The sequence below is a fragment of the Colobus angolensis genome, unplaced genomic scaffold (assembly GCF_000951035.1).
Source record: "Colobus angolensis palliatus isolate OR3802 unplaced genomic scaffold, Cang.pa_1.0 Scaffold399, whole genome shotgun sequence".
NCBI lineage: Eukaryota > Metazoa > Chordata > Mammalia > Primates > Cercopithecidae > Colobus > Colobus angolensis.
The window spans coordinates 1,414,499-1,421,669 of NW_012117365.1; the positions used below are offsets into that span (position 1 = coordinate 1,414,499).

The 7,171-nt window shown below is 39.2% G+C and overlaps 1 protein-coding gene across 5 annotated transcripts in view; it reads right to left on the reverse strand.

Moving 5' to 3' along the window:
- NFYC (nuclear transcription factor Y, gamma) overlaps nt 1-7,171 on the reverse strand; it is an 82,140-nt gene that overhangs the window by 57,970 nt on the left and 16,999 nt on the right. Inside the window, exon 1 of one of the 5 annotated variants that reach the window (XM_011955195.1) lies at nt 5,398-5,691. The exons of the other annotated variants lie outside the window; for them this stretch is intronic. The gene's annotated coding sequence lies outside the window, so the exon portion shown is untranslated. Of the gene's footprint in view, nt 1-5,397; nt 5,692-7,171 lie in introns of those variants that run through there. 5 annotated transcript variants of the gene reach the window in all.

Below are 7,171 nucleotides of genomic sequence, written 5' to 3' on the forward strand. Positions count from 1 at the left end.
CACCATCTCAGCTCACTGCAAGCTCCACCTCCTGGGTTCACGCCATTCTCCTGCCTCAGCCTCCCGAGTAGCTGGGACTACAGGAGCTCGCCACCACGCCCAGCTAATTTTTTGTATTTTTAGTAGAGACAGGATTTCACCGTGTTAGCCAGTATGGTCTTGATCTCCTGACCTCATGATCTGCCTGCCTTGGCCTCCCAAAGTGCTGGGATTACAGGCGTGAACCATTGCGCCTGGCCCTCAAATTTTTTTTTTTAGTTAGCCAGGCCTAGTAGCATGCATCTGTAGTCCCAGCTACTTGGAGGCTGAAGTGGGAGGACTGCTTGAGCCCAGGAGTTTGAGGTTGCAGTGATCTATGATTACACCATTACACTCTACACTCTAGCCTGGGTGACAGAGCAAGACCTTAGTCTCCAAAAAAAAGAAAGAAAACTAAACTTCTGGGAAATGCAGACATGAAGTATAGTCTATCCAGCTATGTCTATCATAATTTTCAGTCAGTATATTTTAGGACTTCAATATTACATAACTTACATCATTCAAGCCCTCACCCTTTCAATGAACTATAACTTTTGTCTAAATATATGAAGGTCATCACCTTCAGAAAAATTAAAAATGTTAAAGTATATCATGGTCTATCAAAGAATATAAAGATAAGAACAAAAACCACTCAAGCATACACAAGCACATACACACATAATACCACTTTGCTGATGGGAAAGAGTGAAGTCAGCATAGTTAAGATATTATTTTGGGTGTCTATAAACAATGATTCCTATTTCAGTCTTCTCAAATGCTTAAAATGACCCTGGAATCTGTGTTTATTAAATACAGGTTAGCTTGTAGACTCACTTTAAGAGCCAGGTACAAACTTTTTTGGGAATCAGCTTGTTCTTGAAATGTAGTAACAAAAACCAAAAACAATAAACACTAACTGGCATGCAGGTCATGTGTTTGTATACCCTAACTTCTTCATAATGCATAACAGTAACCCGGCTCTCTGGAATACCTCACAGGTGAGCACCATTAGCTTCCTAGCTGGTTCTCAGCTTTCTGAATAAGCAACTGGCTGAGGCAAGGTATCTTCAGATCCCAAAGGGACACTAAATCTGCTGCAGCAGACTTTCTAACCAACACACTTCAGGTAAAGACTTCTGAACCTCTTCCATGGCCCATTTTCTCTCTGTTCCTTCTATAGCCAAACAGCAAGCCTATACAGAAGTGCCAAAAGGAAAAGAAACATGAAAAATAAAAAGTGAAAACAACCTAGAGGAATAAAAGAAACGTGCAACAAATTGAGTGGGAGTCAAATCTCCAAACTTGTACAGGCCTGTTCCTAAAAAGCTGAAAGACTTGGATTAGGGCACCTGAACTTACTGGGCCTCAATTTCCCCACTTTACTAGAAGGGAACTAGACTAGATCTCTAAGTGATTCCTATCAGCCTAATTTAGACATATTCAAACTCTGTATGCATATATTATCAGTAATAAGAACAGGCAAAAATCATTCCATTCATGAAGATAGCCATGTTCAGCTTTTATACATTTTTTGGGTTACTGAAGCCCCCACAAAAGTATTTAGCTTCTTTAAGAAGGAGACCTCATCTTGTTTTAAAAACAAAAGCCCAAAGTGACCACAGTTGCTGTTTTTAAACCTGCACATCCCTGGAACTAGAATTTCATTTGGTAAAGTCAATATCAATTTTGCCAAACTTCATTCTGTCTGAATATGATTCTTTCAAAGCGCAGATAGGAAGCAGACACCAATGCTGACTGACCATAGGCCTGAGAGGAAGTGACTTAATAGGACAGGAAATCAAACATCACAAAATATCAACCCCACCCCAGGGGGGGAAAAAAGGAAGTCCTAAAAATAGATGACACTGGGCATATAGACTAGATTAAAAAGAAATCCCCATGAGTTTCCACCAATTATGTTAGAAAGGTATCTCATAGTAGGTAGTAACTGCGTGAAATTTTTGTTAGATTTTTGATAAGCGATCAATTATTTCTTTTTTTAAAAGTGTTCATCCCACAATTGGACACAGTGGCTCACACCTGTAATCCCAGCACTTTGGGAGGCCAAGGCAACAGGATCACTTGAGCCCAGGAGTGTGAGATCAGCCTGGGCAGCAAATCAAGACCCCATCTCTATTTAAAAAAAAAAAAAAAATTAGTTGGGCACAGTGGCACATGCCTGTAGTACCAGCTACTCAGGAGGCTGAGGTAGGAGGATTGCTTGAGCCCAGGAGGTGGAGGCTGCAGTGAGTCATGATCATGCCACTGCTCTCCAGCCTGGCACACTAGCCTGGGCAACAGAGCAAGACCCTGTCTGGGGGAAAAAAAAAAAAAAAGGCATTCATCCCAACATTTATTTGCTTACTATACATACTGCAGGCTATAACTACCTCCCATGCTTGAAAACTGACATGATAATCACAAAGCAAACAAAAAAAAATGGTTCCAGTTTACTTTATAAATATTTGGTATACAAACTAAAAATGTAACCCCTGCTTGGTAAACATATGCAACCATTACAACTTACCTGCATTATAATGCAAATCTCATAATGCAAACTGAACAGGCTTCCAGATTTTATTCTGAGAGGTTCCTAAATCTAACAAGAGTTTTTTTAAAAATCAGCATACCTGTTTCATCTTACTCTGAGAGGTTCTTAAATTTTGACAAAAGGGTTAAAATTCTTTCACAGGAATCTTGATGAGTAAAGGATGGTGTCAACGTATGCATTAAATAAATAGGGTCATGTCAGCATAAACAGGAATATACAGGTGAAGGCAGTTTAAAAAGAAATGTGTCAGGTTTAAACTAATTCCTTTTCAAAAGTGTTAAAATACTGGCATTTTTTTCTTTGATGCCACACCTATCTTCATAAAGGTTTCATCCCCCAAATAGTCTGGATTAGTAACAACTAATATTATGTAGCTCTTTACAATTTGCAAAGTACTGAGACACACATGATCTCATTCAAGACTCACCACTAAATAAGACACTATTTTTAGGTCCCACTTTTACATGTGAGGAAGCTAACACTAAATGGCTGACTTGCCCAAACTACAAAGCTGGTGATAAAGGTGACTGGGGCTTGAACACAGATCTCTTGCCTTTAAATGGTCTGTACCATACTGCCTCAAACATTGTGATCAGAGTAAATAACTGTTCACATCTCTAGACCCTATCTAAGCTTCCCCCACTTACACACACAGCCACCCATGGTCCAAATTACAGTTAGTTCTCTAGAAGGTCTTTGCTCTTTCTGGAAGCAAAGTTTTCTTCATTTGTCTAGTAAACATCTATCTGGCTAAAGTGTTCAACACCATTTGACATACACTAGAAAATAACTTAGTCATCAAAGGTTTGCACAGGCATGCCCATGTGCATTTTTCCAGGTAGTGGGTCAGATTCTCAAAGAGTCTATGATCCAAAAATGGTGAAGAACCTCGGCGAGAGGCAGTGACTGGGCGTCTTTCCAAGAAGCCAAATCCACCAAGTTCTCAAGTTTATGGTTTACCTCATACTGTACCACACCTTCACTTCTGTCTCCCCTGCTACAGGCCTTCTCGTAGGGCCAACAGGGTCAAGACAGTACCTATAGGTGTTTTTAAAATCATATATAAAACCTGGAACAACCGATAACATATAAATAATCAATGACTTAAAAAAAATAAATTTAAATCAAACTAAGTACCTCTTAAAATGTAATCCTTAACACATACTTCTTTATCTTAGGACTTACATTCCCAGAAGGAACATTTTCTTATTATAAGCATTTCAATTCCCCAAAACTTTCACAAATACAACTACTCTGAACTCCTAAAATACTATTCCTTCACTAAGAACCCTCTAGATTACAAAGAAGACAAGGTAGCATGCAAGGAATTCTGAATCTGTTAGGCAGTTCACTCAGCTATCATACCAAAAGAATTTAGAATTTTTTGCTGGGGGGAGGGAAGTAAAAAGAGTAGGAGAGAGAATGAATGCAGCCCTATTGTCTTACTCCCTGAAAACTCCTAATTTGAATCTATAACATAGTCCTACTAACCACTCGACTTGAATATCAGAAGTACAGTCTCTTTTCATCTTAACTAGAGCTTTTCAGTCCAAATCTGTATAAACAAACTTTGTCCTTCAATCTTTCAACTCGCCGGCAGTTTTTCAAGGTCACTTTTGCAAGCAACGACAGAGGCCTGCATCTAGAACTTTGACTTGCTATATCATTCCAACTCCAAGAGCCCCAAATCTAAATCCTATCAGTCCTCTCAGGTAAATCCTTTATTACAGGGGAAGCTAGGGAAGGCAAATCAACACCCTTGAAACTTCTCCTCTAATAGGGCCTGCTCCTTTTCCCTACCCAGAGACTAAGTGCTGCTGGCTCACGGCTCCACACTGAGTCTGCTGCAGAAATGTTCCAATGACCTTCATTCCGTATTTGCAAATAAAAAGAAAACAAAGAACTGAATTTTAAAATCAGGTGTATTATAGATCTTAGTACGTGGGATTGAAGATTTCACTGTTCATAATAACTGGCCGGTTACTGATTAGCAACCTACGTTAGCTTTGTATAGAGAAAAATATATATATATCAAGGGCAAAAGATAGGGTGCCTATACTCTTAACTTTCCTATGCACAAACTGCAGGATTTTAAAGATTTAATATGGAAAAATGAAAAAGCACTTTGCTCATATCATTTCAAAGAACTAAATCAACACCTGACAAAATGTGTGAAATCTATGGAAAAAGATTTGCTCGTCACTGTCAATATAAGTGAAGATGTTTCTAACCAGCATTCTAAGCTAAAATGTGCATTAAAAACAAAGACTGTTACTACATTAATTAGTACTTATTAGAATCTAGAGGTAGACAGGTAAATCAAGAAAGTAATGGGAAAATTTCACACTGGCATGTGGGCCTTCACCATTAGAACCTGCAGCAGTGCAAATCATATTTTCACACAAATTTCTAACAGCAACAGTGTCGCTTCCATATCTGAAAACACAGATGTCAACAAAGTGCGTGGAAACAGAAAAACTCTCACAACAACTCAGCTTATTCCATAGGAAAGCTTCAGTGCACTTGAACAAAGGAAAATTATTTGGAAAATTAAGTTTACCCAATGCAAAGAGAAAAGTGTTTTGCTTCTGTGTGCCCCTGAAAAATGATTAGCCTTTCTCCATGTACCTGATCTTGTCGATAGCCAACTAGGAAAGAAATCCTAGTTAAAGGACATGCAAAATCTAAACACAGCAAGGTATTCTAGGTGCACCAAAAGGTATTCATGGAATGTAAAGTGGCCATTTTCTGAACAGTGCAACTTGTCTACACTCTCTGAAGCTAAACAGTTTCTATTATTTCAACACAAAACAAAGAATTAAACTTACCGGGAACTGCATTAATTTTACATGTAGTTATTTATACCTCCTCGGACTGGGAGAATTTAAGTCACTCCTATCCCTCCCCCCTAAAGGACGGAGGAAACAAAAGGCAGCAGGAGATGCAGAAACCTGAGTCTGGAATGTCCACTCCAGTGAAAGCCCGAACAGCTGTCCTCCCACCCCCCAACAAACTATTCGCCATTTTTCTTTGTCTTTCAGCTGACCCCTGCCTCAGTGAAAAACTCCGAGGCTCCAATGAAGCCCTGCAGCCTCCTTCCACTTTAACAGTCAAAGGCATTCAATCTAGCATGCTATTTGACACCAAACCTTGCCTCCACAGTGATCCCATTGGCTGAACTGCTTTATTGGCTAAGAACACAAAGCCACGATTGGCTGTTCACGTCATCAGTTACCTCTTTTGTACACTTCCTGTTTTAAAGTTACCTTGAGAAGCAGAACAGGGGTCAGATTCAGACTACAAACTATGGGGAACTCTAAGGCGTGGAAATGCCTGGCAAATGCGCATAGCAGTTGCACTAGGGAATCATGTGTTTCTAAAACAGAATACTGAAAATTTAGAATTGTTCTTAAAAACAAGCCAAAGGGCTGTTACTGTTCCCACCCACGGGATTTCTTATTGGCTGTCAGAGTTCCATTTAAAAAATTTACGGTAATTTAACTGCTGCTGATTGGCCATCAAAGATGTCTGTAAGACACTGCTACGGTATCCTATGGTAATAGACCAGAGGAGCAATGTGCACAAGGTCGGAAAGTTGTGACCATCTTCAGTTTTCTGCTGAGCATTAAAAGAAGAAAAACAAAACTGGGTAGGGCTAGTGCAAAGAAAATGCAGCTTCTTTAACACTAACAGAGTGATGCCAATGGCCATACAATAGTTTGCAAGATTTCTAAAAGGCATCTGTCATTATGTTAGTGGCACTTTAAAGGCACAGATTGGTATCAAGGCAAAGCACTTTATTTGAAAACACAAACTAATTTAAATAGAAAAATTTTAAGGTAATGTATGAAGTTAGTGGCAGAGACAGTGGCATTTCTAGAACGTCAACCAGGAACCTAAGAAGGAAATACAATGATAAAGGTGGGGGGGTGGGGGGGATGACAAAAAAGCTAGAACATCAGTGAATACAATCATCCCCTGGTATCCATGGGAGACTGGTTCCAGGATACTCCCAAGCCAAACTTCTCATGGATACCAAAATCCTTCGGTGCTCATGTCCCTAACATAAAATGGTACAGTATTTGCACAAAACACGTGCACATTCCCATGTATACTTTTTTTTAAGAGATGGTGTCTCACTATGTTGCTAGGCTGCAATGCAGTGGCTATTTAGGCATAATCACGGCACTACCACCTCAAACTCCTGGGCTCAAGCAATCTTCTCACCGGAGCTACCAAAGTGAGTGAAACTACAGGTGCATGTCACCTTGCCCAGCTTCCTGTATACTTTAAATCATCACTAGGTTACATATAATACCTAATAAAATGTAAATGCTATACATGTAGTGGTTATACTGTACTGTTTAGGGAATAATGACAAGGAAAAAAGTCTGCGTATGTTCTATACAGACACAATTTTTAAAAATATTTTTGACCCATGGTTGGTTGAATGCTTAGATGCGGAGGGTTGATGACATATTATTAAAAGCACATTATAATGTGATGGATTAACTAATTTATTTAAGGCAGCCACAGAGTTTGACATCACAGAGGATAAAAATCATTCTTTTTTTTTTTTTTTTTGAGATAGGATCTGGCTCT